Genomic DNA, 18,596 nt, shown 5'->3' with positions numbered 1-18,596 from the left:
CCACTTGCATCCTATGGCTTTGCTACCCTGTGACAAAATCATAGATGTGAACATGTTATGTTCACCCATGGATTCCATTTCCTTGTCCATGGCTTCTTTCTACTTTACTTGTTCAATTTTAGGTAATGTCAATACTTTCTTATAGTTCCTTGGCTCAAACCATACATTACACACCTTTACTTTACTAGCAGAATACCTGTCAAGTGGAATCCCCTTCTTCCATCGCTCTGACCTGCGCGGCATTGACTGCTCCTATGCTTGAACCCTCTCTTTCTTCATATCTTTTTCAGCTTCTCTTCCCTGAACGCTGACACCGTCACTAAGTGTGTTACCATCACTAAGTGAGTTACTGTCACTAAGTGGATCACCATCACTAAGTGAATCATTGTCACTAAGTGGATCATTCCATAAATTTATATCAATTCTGTTCCAATTTTGCTCTGCAAAGCTAGCAGACCTAGAAATTACTATTCTTTTGCTCCCATCGCTAAAGCGATAGCTTTTTGAACCAGGCTCATAACCCATAAATCTGATCTTTCTAGCCTTTGGTTGTCCTTTTCTTCTAATTGCCTTTGGAAAATGTGCCCATGCACTGCTTCCAAAAACACTTAAATGTGCCAGAAATGGCTTTCTTTATTATTATTATTTATTAGATTTCTATACCGCCCTACTCCCGAAGGACTCTCCCATATAACACTGCATATGGAGTATCATTAATAGAGGAACTTTACAGTCTATTGATTAAATAATTAGCAGTCAACATGGCTTCACCCCAATATGACCTGCTCAGACCAGAATCCTCCAGCAGTGAGTCCTTCATCGTTTGTAACACTCCATTCCATCTCTCAACAATACCATTCTCAGCTGCTGTGTACGGATTTGTGCATCTGTGTTTTATACCTAACTGTCCCAACCATTGTTGAAAACTTGTTGAGATGAATTCTGAACCTCTGTCAGTCTGCAGCTGACATACCTGTTGTTTATACCTTCTTTCTACGAAGCTTACCCATTGCTTAAATTTCTGTAGCACCTCTATTTTACTCTTTAGTAAATAGCAGAACCCAAACCTGCTGTAGTCATCTACAATGACCAGCACATACTTTGCTCTTCCCAAATTGGCTTGCCTTGGCCCAACCAAATCTGTATGTACCAGCTCTAGAGCTCTTGTTGTCTGCCTTGTGCTACTTTTGCTCACTGGGAATGCCTTGGACTTTGATGACTTACATACTGCGCAGTCCAAATATGCCTTACATCCCTTTAAATTTAATCCTTCTGCAAACTGGTCCATCCTTTGCAAAACTTTGAACCTAGCATGGCCAAGCTTCCTGTGCAAGAGATGAACACATGAATCATATGGTGCCATATTTCCAAATGTTTGTGCACATTGAACCTTTTGTCCCTGCAACACATAAAGATTATCCTCTTTTATGCCCTGTGCACATACATTCCCATTTCTCTTCATGAGACACCTCCCATTTGCAAATTTGGTCTTAAATTCTTGCTTGTCTAAAATAGAGACACTCAGCAAATTATGCTCCATTTCAGGCACACATAATATATCATTAAACCTTGTTTCCAAATATGGAATTTGCACACTGCCTCTTCCAATGACTTTAGCCTTCTGGTCATTTGCCAAGGCTACTGCATCTTTAGCAGCTGGATCCATTCTGTAAAACAATTTAGAATTATTAACAGTTGTTTGACTTGCCCCACTGTCTATCAACCATTTGTCTCTGCTATTGCAATAGCTAGCTGTTGCAACAGCAACCTGTCCATCTTGCAATTTTCCGTGCAAACAGTTCCTGTCTTACAAATAATTTCTTCTTTAAATGTGTTCTTTCACCACAAATGAAGCACCACCTCTGTTGCTGGGCTGTAATCTGATATCTTCTGCTGCTACATTTCTCTTTGGAGACATCCAGTCTGTGGAATTTTCTGTCTTCTCTCTCTGCTCCTTGGGCTCTCACCTCAGGAATTCCTCCTCATGGCTCTTTCTAAAATGGCGCTTGTTCTCCTCAGCAATCAAACAAGCCTTTAAAGCCTCCAAATGCAATTCCTGTTCTGGTCTGCACTCAAATGCTGCAGAAACAATGTCTCACATTTCATTCAGACTGTTTAATACTCGCAGCACCTTCTGAGATTCAGGAAACTGCAATCCATGCTGTTCCAACTCCACAAATAAAGTTTGCATTTGTACAAAATGCTGTTCCACAGATTCTCCTTGTTGCAAACAGGCTCTGTATAATTTTCTTGAAAATTGTACAATATTCCATGCTGACATACTCACATGCACACTTCTCAACTTCAGCCAGACCTCCTTTGCAGTCTTTAAATCAGCCACATTGAGAAATTGTTCATCTTCTAAACTTAAGATGATATAAGCCATTGCTTTATCAAGCTGCCTCTGCTCTGCAGCAGCAAACACATGTGGTGGATTTACATAGATATCCCAGAGCTCCTTAGCCTTCAGGAAACATTCCATCTTTGCAGCCCAAATAATAGAATTCTTCTGTCCCAAACGAGGCAGAGAGCTCTCCTTAAATTCAACAGCAGCCATCCTGCAAGCTTTCTCTGTCTTGTTTCTCCTTTTAAACACAGGCAGTCTCTCTGCTTAATCTTTCTGCCAGTTTTTCTGTGTGCTCTGGGCCCATAACCTATCAGTGTTTGTTGCAAAATCAAATCCAGAAAGCGCACACAGGCAGACTGATGCAGCAGGATTCATTAACTTCTTTATATACATAATAATACATGAAGATAAACGTACAATACCAATATAGATTCTTCTTCAATGTAGTAGCAGTTACAAGCAAAACCCACAGCCAGCAGTATAGCAGAGATGCAAGTCCAGACTGGTTTTAGTTTCGTTTCTCAGCACAGCAGAGCTGAGTCATGCCCAGCCTCCAAACTGTTTCAGCTCCCATTGGCTGACTTAGTTGCTATGCCTATTCATTGGCTGACCTTGTTACCATGTCTCTGCCAGTTCATGAATAATCTGACAAAATTTGCAGATGACACTAAGCTGGAAGGAACATAGGGGCCCCATACTAATCTGTGTTCAATGCACCTTATATCATATAAATACAGCAACTGTATGGCTTACTCAGTATTATTGTGTTTTTCAACACCAATTTTGTTGGAAGTGCCAATAAAATAAATATACCGTATTTTTCGGAGTATAAGACGCACCTTTTTACCTCCCAAAAGGGGGTGAAAATTTAGGTGCGTCTTATACACCAAATGTAGCCCTGCCCACCCACTGGCTCCCACCCTTTGGCCTGTGCCTCCAGCAGTTACCTCCTTGCAAGCAAACAGCAAGAAAAAACAGCTCCTTTCAGCTTCAGCATAGGTTAATTAGCACAAGTTGATTAGATCGGCCTCCCGACTCTCAGCTGATTTGCTCTCAGCTGTTTTGCGCAGGGCTCTGCTGCTTGCTGCTTGCTGCTTGCTGGAGCAGATTTTTCCCCCTAGCTATGCTGAAAAACAAAACTGAAAGTAAAGCAGGCTCTTTGCTCCAACGTGGCAAAATGAGGCAGAGATTTCTTTTCCTTTTTCCTCACCAAAAAAGGTAGGTGCAAACAATGGGAAATTTAGGGCAAAAGAGGGGAGTTCAAGATTTTAAAACACAAAAGAAAAAAGGCAAAAATAAAAATGGGAAAGGAGAAAAAGAAAAAGAAATGAAAGAGAAAGATGTTATACATATTTAGAATTGAAATATGAATAGTAGTAAGAAAGAAATGGGAAATCATGATTGTAAAAATGAAATGAATAATAATTGGAATATTTTTCTATATGGGCAAAATTGTGGATTATTGGGAGAGTTTAAGATGTGAAAATGAGTAACATAAGGGGAAAGCTGTATTTAACTAGGGAATTGTAATAATTGAGATACTATTAATTTTATATTGCGTTGAAAGCAGAAATGGTTAAGTTGTGGTTTGGAGGAATATATGGGGGAAATTATTTGGTTTATTATTATTGGTAAATATAAATTGATTTGTAACAAATTGGATTGCATGGAAATAATTGGAATATTCATGTTCATATTGACTAATATACAAAAAAGATAGTTATATAACTAATTGATTTATATAAAAATGTTGAATTTGTATTAAACAATTGTAATATTACATAATTAACCAATGTGAGGATGGATATAAAAATAGATGACAATGGGAAGGGGTATAATATAGAATAGAAGGGAAAAATTGAATTTGATTAAGATTAGAGATGAGAATGAAGGGTAATATTGGTTTTTTTTAAAAAATAGATGAGGAATAAATATGGCAAAAAGGAAATATGGAAATTGTAAATTTAATTGAAATGACTAAACACTGTTTAAATTTGTGAACCAGCCAAATATTCTGTTCAAAGAAAATACATTGTATGTTTGTATGTGTGTTTGTCTAAAAAAATAAAAAAAACCTTTTTTTAAAAAAAACAACTAAAAAAGGTAGGTGAGTCTTATACTCCGAAAAATACGGTATGTTTAATTTTATCAACCATTTACATTTTTATTCCTGTGAGTAGTTGTCATAGGGGCCCCAGTACACTGCTTTGCCAGGGGCCCATAATGCTATTAAGACGGCCTACTTGATGGTATTCAGTATTTTGAATACTGAATCCAGTTCTAGTCACCATGATTCAAAAAGGATGCTGAAGCCCTAGAAAGAGTACAGAGAAGAGCAACAAAGGTGATAAGGGGCCTGGAGGCTAAACCATATGAAGAAAGATTGAGTGAACTAGAGCCCCTATGTGAGAAGATGGGTGATTAATAAATTTGATAGATTAGATTAGATTAACAGAGTTGGAACCCCCCACCCAAGCAGGAGACCCTAGATCATTTCTGACAAATGGCAGTCCAAAAGAGAGAGAGAGAGAGAGAGAGAGAGAGATTTAGCAAACAAAAAAAGATGATAGCCATCTTCCAACACTTGAAGAACAGTCACAGGTAAAAATGGATTGATTTATTCTCCAAAGCACCTATGTTCAGGACAAGAAGCAATGGGTGGCAGTCAGTGGTGAAATCTAAATTTTTTTACTACCGGTTCTCTGGGTGTGGCTTGGTGGGCGTGGCAGGGGAAGGATACCGCAAAATCTCCATTCCCACCCCACTCTGGGGCCAGCCAGAGGTGGTATTTGCCAGTTCTCCGAACTGCTCAAAATTTCCTCTATCGGTTCTCCAGAACCTGCTGGATTTCACCCCTGGTGGCAGTTCATCAGAGGGAAATGCAAGATGGAATTAAGAAGAAATTTCCTGACAGTGAGAACAATTAGTCATTGGAGGAGCTTGCCTCCTAGAATTGTGGATGTACCACTGATGCAGGTTTTCAAGGAAAGATTGGACCATCATTTGTCCAGGATAGAATAAGTACTCTTTTCCTGGGTAGAGGGTTGGATTAGATTTCCAAAGAGCCTTCCAGCCCTATGATTATAATATATCACAAGTACATTCAGATGTTGCTTTATTTTACTGCTTTATGTGTGCATGCACAAAAAGAATATTTTCAACTTAATTTCCACAGATTCTAGTTGTTATTATTGTTTGCAATAAACCAGAAAAACAATTGACATTGTACACACCCTCTCAATCCCTTGGTAGTACAGTGGTCTAAGGCACCCTGTTATTAAGCTGGTTATTAAGACCAGCTGCCTGCAATTACTGCAAGTTCGAATTTCGCCAGGCTCAAGGTTGACTCAGCCTTCCATCCTTTCTAAGGTAGGTAAATTGAGGACCCAGTTGTGGGGGCAATAATCTGACTTTGTATAAATATACAAAAGAATGAAGGCTATTGCTTAGCGCATTGTAAGCCGCCCTGAGTCTCTGGAGAAGGGCAGCATATAAATCAAATTTAAAAAAAAAAAAATCCACTTGTTACTTTGGTAATATAGAGACTTTGTGGTTGATCTGCTGCATTTCTTTTATTAGAAGCAAGGTTGATTTTGAGGAGCTGATGGCATTATTTGTTGCTCTTGGGAAAACATATCTACTGTGCAGGAATGATGAATGATATGCATTGTCTCTAAAGCAGTTAACATTTTGGCTATTCATTCTCAATTGCATGGTCTTCACCATTCCTTTTCAACCAGACGTGGTACATTGGTATTGATTGTTTCACAAATCGGTGTCTTTTTTCTCTGCTGATACTTGTCAGATCCCTAACGTGATACTGCCATTCAAATGGAGGGAGGGGGGAGCATGGGGATAATCTGTATAACTTTTTTCCTGGCGCCTAAGTGCCCTGCAGTATTCTCACCTTCTTTGGAACATAATAAGGAGGGAGGGCCATGTGGATTGTTTCAGTTTGCTGAAAGCGGAAGAAGATCCTGGGAAGGATTCCTTATCTGTCTCTCAGGATGGCCGTTACAAAAACATCTTCACACCTGTGGATTGGCTGAATCCACATTCAGACTGGAGGAGGGATTCTAAAGCCCTATTTCTAACTGTATAGTTTGGGAGGGAATTTAGAGTCTGCTTTGCCTGTCCTGCTATCATTTCTTCTCTATAAAAGGTTCCTTTAGAATTACCACATTTCAAGAGTCCATACTTTCTTGGGAAAGGAGGAGAGGCAGGGCCTGTCAATACTTTTCCTGTAAATAAAGATAATCCAAAATGGGGATTCCGGTCTGGCTTCCGTCGCCACCAGATGGTCCTCTGAGACCGCCAGCCCCGTTGCCTGTAAAGAGCCGCCTTTACATCTGAAAGGCGGCTCGAAAAAATCCATTTCCTGAAGGAAATGTGAGACAGAGCAGGCGAGGGCAGGTAGAGCCCTCTGCGAAGTCCCCAGAGTTCTTTTTTTACTCTTGGGGACGAGCAGGTTGTGGCTCCCTACTTCCGCTCGCCGCTGCTCCGGGCTTCGGGAGAACTCTGCCTTTTTGCAGAGCCAGGCGCTGGGACCGGACCAATCAACGAAATTAAGAGATGGTTTAATTAAGGAGGACGAGATTTGGACTTGGGACCCTAAATCGCAAGTATTTTTAATGATTTTACAAGCATTTTTAAGCGAAGGAAAAAAAAAGTTTAAAATGGCGACTGCTGAGGCTTGAGAAGAAGAAAGCCGAAAGCGAAAGTCCTTCCATAACAAGCTACAAAGTAGCGGAATAAACAGTGCTGGCTAGAATCTAGAAGAAAAATATCCATTTTAAGTTTCTTTTTTCTTGGAGATTTGTACTTGATCTTGTTTGGGGAAAAGTTTTCTTTCTTTAAAAAGAGTTTGTTTGTGTGGCAGGATGGCACTAAAACTAATAAAGCCTGACAAACAAGCAGCGGGGGGGGTGTTCCCCCATTTACAATTATGTGAACAAGTTTTGAGCTTACAGACTCAGCAAAGTGGCTTTAATTTAAAAGAATTTGTCCTGGAGGAAATGGCAAGATATCACGAGACTGTGAACCAGAAACTTGAAAAATTTAGGCAGGAAATTAAAGAAATGATACAACTAAAGTATGATAATCTGCAACGAAAGATTGTAACAGTGACTAATGCTTTTTCAGAAATTGTTATAAAGATGGATACAAATATCAAGTTATTAGAGTCTAAAATGGAGGAAGTTGATGATAAGATTTATAATCTGGACAATAAAATACAAAGAATTGAAAATGATTTGATAAATATTCAAGACAATAGTTTAGAAGTAAAGTCTAAAAAGGAAGCTGGTCACGAGACTTACAATGCAGAAGATATAAAGCAAGGGATTGAAAAAGAAGTTACAATGATGCAATACAGGCTCACGGAATTTGCGGTTAGAATGAGAGGGTTACAGGAAAATAATAGAGATGATTTAAGAAAAATATCTGCTCAAGTTCTGGCCGGGATTTTAAAGGTTCATCCTGAGGAGGTATCTTGTAAGATTGACAAGGCCTATAGAGTAAATTCTTGGATTGCAAAGCAAAGGCAATTGCCTAGAGATGTGGTGATTTACTTCACAGATAAAGAAATAAGAAATGATATTGTGCAAAAATCCTTTAATTCTACTCTACAATTGTATGGAAGAAAGATCTAAAGATATAAAGAGTTGCCGCCTAAGATGCTAAAAGATAGAAAGAAATTTGGATTTTTGGTGACTGAGCTAAAGAAACAAAACATCTCATTCAAGTGGGACGTTCCAGTTGGAATAATATTGAGATATCAAGGAGAAAGATATCAGCTAAATGCTGTTGAAAAAGCGGAAGAATTCTACTACAAGGTTCTCAAAAAGCAAAATCAACAAGAGATAGAAATTCAAGATAAGCAGAAGGAGGTGGAAGTAATGGAAAAACAACAAGTTACAGAGGTCTTTGTAGATGAGCCGCTTCTGGATATACAACTCATAGAACCAGAATGGAGATTTAAGCCACAAAAGCAAAACCAACAAGATCAAGTTATAGATCAGCATGAAAAACAAACAGTTGCTTCCGGTTTGCTCTTCGTAGCCACCAGACGGTCCCTCGGGACCGCCAGCCCCTCCGCCTGTACAGCGTAAAGGCGGCTCGAAAAACCCCATTTCCAGGAGGAAATGTGGGATAGAGCAGGTGAGTGTAGGTAGAGCTCTCCGTAGCCCCCAGGGTTTTTTTTTTTACTCTTGGGGGTGGGCAGAGGAAGCTCCCTATAGCACTCGCCGCCTGCTCCGGGCATTGGGAGACCTCTGCCTTTTTGCAGAGCAAGGCTACGAAGACAAGCTTTTTAAGATATTTAACAGATTAACTAAAGATGATGAGATCTGGAACTGGACCTGGACCCTAAATTGCAAGTATTAATACTTATTTCGCAAAGGATATTCAACAAAGTAAAAAAGACCTTTTAAAATGGCGATTGCTGAAACTGGAGCAGGGAAGCTGAAAAGAGAAAGTCCTTCCATTTCTTATTAAGCCACAAAGTAGCAGAATAAATGCTCCTGGTTACATTTGAAGGGATATGAGCTGGACCTGTGATCCTGAATCGCAAGTATTTCACTTATTTTATAACAATTATTGAAGAAGGAAAAGGAAAAAAGAATCTTTAAAAAGGGCGATTGCCGAGGCTTGAGAAGGGGCTGAAAGGGAGAGTCCTTCCGTTTCCTATTGAGATACAAAGTAGCTGAATAAATACTTTTGGCTACACTTGAAAATAAAGCTCTACTTTTGTGGTTTTTTTCTTCCTGGAGATCTGATATTGATCTTGGTTGGAAAGAAGTTTTTTTTTTCTTTGCTGCCTCTCTTTTCTTTTTAAAAAAAAATAGTTTGTCTGTGTTGAAATATGGCATTAAAGCCGGACAAACAAGCAATGGGGGGGGGATTCCCCCATTAACAAATTACGTGACCAAGTTTTAAAGCTGCAGTCTCAGAAAACTGATTTTAATATAATTGAATTTCTTTTGGAGGAGATTGTAAGAAGGGATGAGATTGTGAATCAGAACTTTGAAAAATTTAAGCAGGAAATTAAAGAATTAGTGCAATTAAAGTTTGATATTCTGGATCGAAAGATTATAAAAATGGCTAATGGCTTTGCAGAATTTATGATTAAGTTGGATGAAAATACTAACTTATTAGAGTCTAAAGTGGAAGAAATTGAGGACAATTTGGACAATAAAATACAAAAAATTGAAAATGATTTGACAAACATTCAAGACAATAGCTCAGAAGAAAAACCTAAAATGGAGGTTGAACAAAAGACTTGTAATGCAGAAAATTTACAACAACGGATTGAAAGAGAGGTTCTAATGGTGCATTACAATTTTACAGAATATGCGATCAGACTCAGAGGTTTGCAGGAAAATAACAGAGATGATTTAAGGAAAATATCTTCTGAAATTCTGGCTGGGATTTTAAAGGTTCAACCTGAGGAAGTGTTTTGTAGGATTGACAGAGTTTACAGAATAAACTCCTGGATTGCAAAGCAAAGGCAATTGCCTAGAGATGTGGTGATTTATTTTACAGATAAAGAAATTAGGAATAATATTGTGCAAAATTCCTTCAATTCTACTTTGCAATTGTATGGAAGAAAGATATGGATCTATAAAGAGCTCCCCCCCAAGGTGTTAACGGAAAGGAAGAAATTTGGTTTTCTGGTGACTGAGTTAAAAAACAGAAACATTTCATTTAGGTGGGATGCCCCAGTTGGTATAATATTGAGATATCAAGGAGAAAGATACCAATTAGATACTGTTGAAAAAGCGGAAGAATTTTATCAAAAAATTTTGAAAATGAACTTAACATCTATAGGCACAATACAGGATAAGCAGAAGGAGTTGGAAATAAAGGGAAAACATCGAATTACAGAGGTTGCGGTAGACAAATTGCCTTTGGATTCTCTAGATACCCCAGCTGGATTATCTACAAATATGAGAGAAGCGGCATCTGATTTCAACATGATGATTCACCAAGTCAAAGACAAGTATGGAAATCAATTAGCTGACATACAATTGGCAAAAAAGAAATATGAGATACAAAAACAAAACCAACAAGATCAACTTATAAAGCAGAACGAAAACCGATCAGTTGATATACAACTTGTAGAAAGGAAAACAGGATGGAAATTAAACCCACAAAAAGAAAAGAAAAAAAGAAATAGGTCTCACAAAAACAGAAATTTCTAAATTAAGCAACAGTGAAGCCAGTGATTTTAAAAAAATGAATGAATATGTGAAAAGATAGTGGAGGCGAAGTATTGGTTAATATCATCCTGAGGACAGTGACAGACCTCTGCAAGGCCGTAATTTTGGGATGTGAAAAGAGCCTTAAACTGTTGGATTACGCTGGGGCATGCAGAAGATCTGGTTGTTACTCATTAGGATGATGGGAATTAATAATCCTGATGAAAGCCACAATTACAACTATATGGAATATAATCATAATGTCACTCGGGTGGTTGTTTTTACTTTTATATATATATGAGGATATTCATTACTGATGGGGGCAGTGGATAACTGAAGACTTTGAACAAACTGTTGCACCAGGATGCCTCGTTACCCAATTATGGATGAGGGACTCAACAATCCAGTGGAAAGACATCAAAGAAGATATTATATGGATTATAAATTTAAAGTTATTGTCTTTTTTTTTAATAACGGAATATATACATATATATATATATATATATATATATATATTTTAGCAGAGTGGGCAGTGGATTAAAGATATTAAGAATTGTTGTGCATGGTAATTTTGTAGGAAAGTGGGTGGAAATATGTTAGTTTACTGATTGATTAGTTTAAGAAAAGGGATGTTTAAGTGATATATTTAGGGGAGTGGAGGAAATGGATAGAGTTGAATAAATGTTAAATTAGGATTTATGGGGAAGGCTGCTTTGAAATGTTATATTAATATACACAAAGAATAAATGTTAAAGTAGGATTTATTATATAGTCTTAAAGTGGAAGGTTGCTTTGAAATGTTGTAATAATATATAGATATAAGTTTCGGGGAGGAGAAAAAGGGCAGATTATTGCTAAATTGGGAGTTATAATAATATTATGCTAAATTAGAAGTTATCATACAATGTTATAGTAGACTGCTTTTTTTTTTGAAATGTATGGTAAAAGGGGAAAGTAACAATATCAATAATATTTTTAGTAAGTAAGGGTCAGTATATAGAGGAGGGAGTAAGGAGATGGTAAAATATTATGTAATCTGTTATGAATTAGGTTTTTGGTGTGAAGAAGTCACGGGGGGGATGGGTGGCGAGGGGGGGTTAGGGAGGAGGGGGGAAGAAAAAAAGGGGGGAAAATTTGTATTTGAAAACTTTTTCAATAAAAAAAAAACAGTTGATATACAATTTATAGAAAGGAAATCAGGATGGAGATCTAACCCACAAAAAGTCAAGAAAAGAAGAAGCAGGTCTCACAAAAACAAAAACTTTTAAACTAAACAACAGCGTAATGCCAGTTATTTAAGAGATGATTGAATATATGAAAAGATAGTTGAGGCAAAGTATTGGTTTATATTATCCTGAGGAGAGTGACAGACCTCTGCAGTGCTGTACTTTTGGGATGTGAAAAGGGCCTTAAACTGAATGGAGTGGAACTATTTTTTTTTTTTTTGGATTCTTTGATAAATGTACTACGTTTATGCTGAGCTACAAGGCGAGAGAGCTATGGAATTGGGGCACGCAGATGATCTGGTTGTTACCCTATTACGGTGGTTGGAATTAATAATTTGGATGAAAGACACCACTATAGACACTATATGGAATACAAATATAAAGTCACTCGGGTGGTTGTTTTTCTTTCTTTTTTTTTTTTTAGAAGATATTTGTTATTGATGGGGGCAGATGGTAATTGAAGATACCGAACATACTGTTGGAATTAGGATGTGATGTTACCCTAACATGGGTGATGGAGTTAACAATCCAGCTGAAAGATATTACAGAAGATATCATATGGATTACAAGCTTAAAGTCTTTTTTAAGAGGATTTTATTTATATAAGGGAATATTTTTTAGTGGTGTGGGTAGAAGAATAAAGATATTAAGAATTATTAAGTATGGTAGTCTTGTAGGAAAGTGGGTGGAGACAGGTTAGCTTATTGGTTGTTTAGTTTAAGAAAAGGGATATTATGTTTAGATATGAATATATGTAAAAGATTTGAGTTAAGAGATATATCGATGGGGGTGGAGGAAATGGGTAGACTATGAATTGAATAAATGTTAAATTAGGATTTATTATATAGTCTTATAGTGGAAGGTTGCTTTGAAATGTTATATTAATATATATAAAAGATTTGATTTAAGAGATACATGTATGGGGGGGCAGAAAAAGGATAGATTATGAGCAGAAATTGCTAAACTGGGAGATATAATAATATTATTATGCTAAATTAGGAATTATTATATAATGTTATAGTAGAATGTTATTTTGAAATGTATAGTATAAGGGGGATATAATAATATTATTAGAAAGAAAGGGCCAGTATATGGGGGATGGAGTAAGGGGATGGTAAAATATTATATAATCTGTTATGAATTTGGGTTTTATTTTGAAGAAGCCACAGGGGGAGGGGAGGGGGGGGGTTAGGGAGGAGGGGGAAAAGGGGGGGGGGAATTTGTATTTGAAAAACTTTTTCAATAAAAAAAAAGATAATCCAAAATGCATTAATAGGCTAGTGTTCTTTTGACATGTACTTCAAAAGAATTTGTTTGAACTACTAAGGGATTTTTCAACTGGAATAGTTGACTATTCAACAACTTCACACACCTCTGTTGGATTTTATGATTTAAAAAATCCAGTTATAATTATTGATTTAACAAAAAATCGGCTGCCTACTGTCTTGCAGAAAACTAGAATTTGGTTTTGGTTTAGTTTTCAACATGTGTGTCTGCAACAGAGAAGACTAGATAGAAATTAATTCAAACTAATCCATTGTGTGTGCCCAAAGAAAATACATTTGCCAGGTTTAGCCGCACAAAACTTTGGACGCACATCATAGGAACTTGCAATGGGAGACAATTTCCATGTTTGTAAGTTTCTCTCGAACTTCAGCTTGCCTATAGCAGTTTTGTGGACTGGAGGCCTTGATAATATGTATTACTATACCAATATTAATTTTATATTGCGTTGAAAGCAGAAATGGTTAAGTTGTGGTTTGGAGGAATATATGGGGGAAATTATTTGGTTTATTATTATTGGTAAATATAATTAATTGTAAGAAATTGGATTGCATGGAAATAATTGGAATATTCATGTTCATATTGACTAATATACAAAAAAGATAGTTATATAACTAATTGATTTATATAAAAATGTTGAATTTGTATTAAACAACTGTAATATTACATAATTAACCAATGTGAGGATAGATATAAAAATAGATGACAATGGGAAGGGGTATAATATAGAATAGAAGGGAAAAATTGAATTTGATTAAGATTAGAGATGAGGATGAAGGGTAATATTGGTTTTTTACAAAAATAGATGAGGAATAAATATGGCAAAAAGGAAATATAGAAATTGTAAATTTAATTGAAATGACTAAACACTGTTTAAATTTGTGAACCGGCCAAATACTCTGTTCAAAGAAAATACATTGTATGTTTGTATGTTTGTTTCTAATTATTGCTATTTATTGCTATTTGTTCTCTTTTATTCTTTAAAGTTTAATAATTCATTCTTTATCTTAATATCTTAATATTTGTTTGGGGTTGGCTTTCTTCCCTTTCATCTTTTTTTATTGTACAGCAATCTTTCTCCTCAAACCTACCACTTCTCTCTTTTCTTTCCTTCTTACTTTCTCTTCCCCCCTCTTCTTCTCCTCCCTTCTTCCTCTTCCTTTCTCCTTCTCCTCCTCTCTTCCTCCCTCTCTTACCCTCACTCCTACTCTAATTTCCCTTCCTTCCTTCCTCCCTTCTCTTCCTTCCCTCTCTTCTCCTTCCTTCATCCCTCTCTATTGCTGTATCCTTTTGTGCATATGGATTACTCAGATGGCTGAAAAAGTTATTTTTGACTGGTCCTTGCACTTTTGACCAGTCCTCGAACTTACGACTGTCTTCACATTTTACATTTTTCGTCCTATCTTGTCACCATGGTGAAGAGAAGCAGTTGTGAAATGAGTGACACGGTTGTTAAGAATGCTACAATGGGCATAAATATGAGGATGATCATAAGTGTGAGAACCAGTCAAAAGTGCGAGGACCTGTCAGAAATGACGTTTTTCAGCCCACTGAGTAGTCCCTATACACATAGCCACGGCCACCCGGTCACATGACCAGCTAGCCACGCCCACCCAGTCACATGATCTCCAAGCCACGCCCACAAAATAAGCCACGCCCACAGAACCGGTAGTAAAAAAATGTAGAACCCACCCCTATGCAGGAGGCGGCAAGCGTGGCCACCTCATGGCTGCTGCTATGTTGTGCTGCTATGGAAGTACAACACAGCCACTCGTCAGCTGTTCACTGTTCGGGTGGGGGAGAAGCAAGACACATGGTGTGAGATGGGGTCACTCCTCTTGCTGTCTCTTCTCCCCCCCCCTCGCCAGGGGCCGGGGAGACGCAAGATGCACATCTTACCTGCCTTGCACCTCCGTCGCGTGTCTCACCGTTGTCTGCAGGCAAACACATTGTAGGGTAAAAATAAAGTTCTTGCAAGTTCAAGGAAGTTTGATTGAATTTGCGAGTTTTTTTTTTACCCTATAACGTGTTTGCCTGCAGACAATGGCGAGACATGCGACGGAGCTGCAAGGCAGGTAAGACGGCTCCACGCGCCCCAATGGTACCATAACAGCAGCCTGGCTGCTTCCCATCCCCGCCGTCTCTTTGTCGAAGGGGGTGGCAGGTGGGGCAGGGGAGAAGGGAGATGCATCGAGTATGACGGGGCTCCTCTTGCCATCTCTTCTCCCCCTCTCACCGGGCATGGCAGGGCTTCCTGCCCCTGCCCAAATAAGATGCAATTTGAGGGTGGCAGGTGGGGAGGGGTGGGGCCAGGGAAACATGAGACGCGCGGCAAACATGTTGTAGGGTAAAAACAAAGTTCTCGCGAGTTCAAGAAGTCTGATTGAACTCGTGAGGTTTTTTTTTTACCCTATAACGTGTTTGTCTACAGACAATAGCAAGATACGCAACGGAGCTGCAAGGCAGGTAAGATTCACATCTCGTGTCTCCCTGGCCCCACCCCTCCCCACCTGCCACCCCCAAATTGCGTCCAATTTGGGCAGGGGCAGGAAGCCCTGCCATGCCCGGCGAGAGGGGGAGAAGATTGGCTGCAAAAGTGGCTGCGCTTGCTGGAGGCGGCAGCCTGAGCAGCACCTGCGAATCAGCTGTGAATGGTGGCCTGAGTGGCTCAGCTGATCTGATTAAGGGGCCGAGAAGGCCTGAGGTGACCGGGGAAGGGAAGGGCTGCCTGTTATGCTGGTCACACCCACCCAGTCACTAGGGCTTATTTTCAGGGGAGGGCTTATATTTATGCCCACCCCAAAAATCAGGCTTGGCCTTATTTTTGGGACATGTCCTATTTTCAGGGAAACACGGTAATGAAGGAGAGAAGCAACTTAGAACTTAGGAGAAATTTCCTGACAGAATAATTAATCAGTGGAACATCTTGCCTCCAGAAGTTGTGAATACTCCAACACTGGAAGTTTTTAAGAAGATATTGGATAGCCATTTGTCTGAAGTGGTATAGAGTTTCCTGCCTAAGCAGGGGGTTGGACTAGAAGACCTCCAAGGTCCCTTCCAACTCTGTTATTCTATTCTATTCTACCCTGTTCCTGAAGGCTATGAGGATCTCATAGGGGAACAACAGCCACAACACTCCGACAAACTAAGTGGCTTGGTTAAATCTATGCCTGAGTGGCATAGATTTAACCCAGGGCTGCTGGGTTAAATCTATGCCATGTTTGCTGCTGGATGGGGTTGCATGGCCCTAGACAGATGCAGAATGCAATCTGGGAATCCTTCTGAACTCACAACTCCTACTCAAAGATCAGATTGCAATCATGGCTAGGAGATTCTTTGCACAGCTTTCACCTCCCATTTGGACTTCTGTAATGTGCTCTACATGAGACTGCCATTGAAGCATATCTAGAGTTTCAACCAGTGTAGAATGCAGTGGCACAGGCCTCCTAGAAAACCACAATTATGGTTTGTGAGCCGCATTGGTTGCCAGTCTGCTTTTGAGTCCAATTCAAAGTGAAGATGTTAACTTTTAAAGCCCTTCATGGCATAGGACCAGGTTACTGAGGATCCACCTCTCCCAGATTTCATCTGCCCATCCCACCAGATCCAGCATAGTGGGTTCCATCAGCTAGGGTGCTACATTTGGCAGGCCTTAGGCAGTGGGGCTTTTCTGCTGTGGCTCCTATATTGTAGAATCTTCTCCCCTCTGAAGTGAGGTTGGCCTCATCACTTCTGAGCTTCTGACAGTCCATTAAGACTTGGTTATGCCAGCAAGCCTGGAGACCCCAGAGGATTGGGAATCTTGTGAGGTGGCTCCATGTATTTAGTATCTACATATTATTAAAACTCTCATGTCTGTCACCTTTCATTGGGAGAAATGGTGGCTCGCAGGATAAAACTTTTTGACCCAAAGAATTGAAATTTGGTAGATTTTATAAAACATTTTATGACATAATACAAAGTGTCAAAATATTTCCTGAGGCCAATTCTTGAAGCTTGATATGGTGTACAGTTTAATATGAGTTACTTCCAAGAAAGATACAGCAATTTTTGAAGCAGGTACCCCAAAAGAGGCCAACTTACAGAATGCACCCAAAATTCAGAATCCATGACTCCCATGGGACTGAAGTTTGGCAAATTTTATAAAACATTTTATGATAAACAAACAAACAAACAAACAAACAAACAAACAAACAAACAAACAAGATGGCCTGCTTCAATCATTGCCAAAAGCTGATCTTTTTTCACTCCCTCAGCTGGGAGGAAAATTTCTCCAATCTTCTCATTTTCTTCCTCTGTCAGAGAGTGAAATTGTTGTATCAGATATTATTATATTCATGTGGGGGTGCATATGGGTAGGGCATTGGATCCAGCATACAATTAGAGTTGGGGGAGCATTAATGAGATTTTAACCATAGGCCTCTTGTCCAGATGAGGGCAGTGGAAAGCTGCATCTGCTATTTGTGCTGAGAGGAAGGCTCCCCTGGGGCCCAGCCTTATTTTTCCCCACGTGGCAATAAAGAGCAATCCCCTGGTTTTGTCAGCAAGTGGGAAAGCCGCTGCTCATCTGGGCATGCTGGCTTCCCAGATTTTCTTTTCCTTTTCCTTGTGTAATCTTTCATCTGAATTTTGCATCCCATGCCCTTGTAATTTTCATAGAGAGATGCTCATCATCTCATTCCTCTGATAAGGAGCAGGTGCTTCAGTTTATCGATGCAATCTGTTGATAAATATTTCAGAGCCCCCTCCAGGCAGGCATTGCCACCATTAGCCTCCCATTAACAGAGTCCAGGTACATGAGATGGATTGCTTGGGCAGACCATGATTTAATCACTGCCTTCCCAGGGGTCCTCCTTTTATGAGTGTGGCTGTGTTGTCACCTCAGGAAGGTAAACATGAGAGCAGACAGAACAGGCTGCTGTTTGCACAGGCTTGGTCAAAGGAATGGATAAAGAAGATGCTCAGAGCCTGGAACATGGCTGGATAATGGCCCTTTACTGATTGTGCTCAAATTATCAAAGTTCAATGTGGCAGGTGTGGAAATACCATCATGTCTGGATTTTGAAGACCCAGAATTGCTTATAGAAGAACCTGTGCAAATGAATGCATCCTTCTTTGAGCAGTCTTCTGTGCCTGGTTCAGAATATCTGTGTCTTCACATTTATTATGCATGTGCATCACTCAACATATAGCATTTAGCTTAAAGAGCTATCATAAGAAAACCTGCAGATCTCATTAACAGATAAGAAAATAGCTTGTTTTGCCACGTGTATTTATGTTAGCCCAACTTTCTGCTTGTTTATTTGTTTGCTGCTCTTGGTGAAAATATGTGCTCTTTCCTTGCATTTTATCAGGCAACTCCACTCCCATTTGAATTCGCTCAATGGGGGTCTTATTTTGATAGTGTCTTCTGGAAGAGCACTAAACCATCACTAAAAACAAGCCTGATGGGCTTTAACTGCCAAATCTGCCTATCAGTGGCCTTGATGTGAGTTTTGTCAGAGGGTTCTCCTGGTTTCATGAATTCAGTAGACATGATGC

This window comes from Pituophis catenifer, unplaced genomic scaffold, assembly GCF_029215685.1.
Source record: "Pituophis catenifer annectens isolate HBS135680 unplaced genomic scaffold, rPitCat1.0.hap2 SCAF_2, whole genome shotgun sequence".
Lineage (NCBI taxonomy): Eukaryota > Metazoa > Chordata > Lepidosauria > Squamata > Colubridae > Pituophis > Pituophis catenifer.
This window is presented reverse-complemented; position numbering follows the sequence as displayed.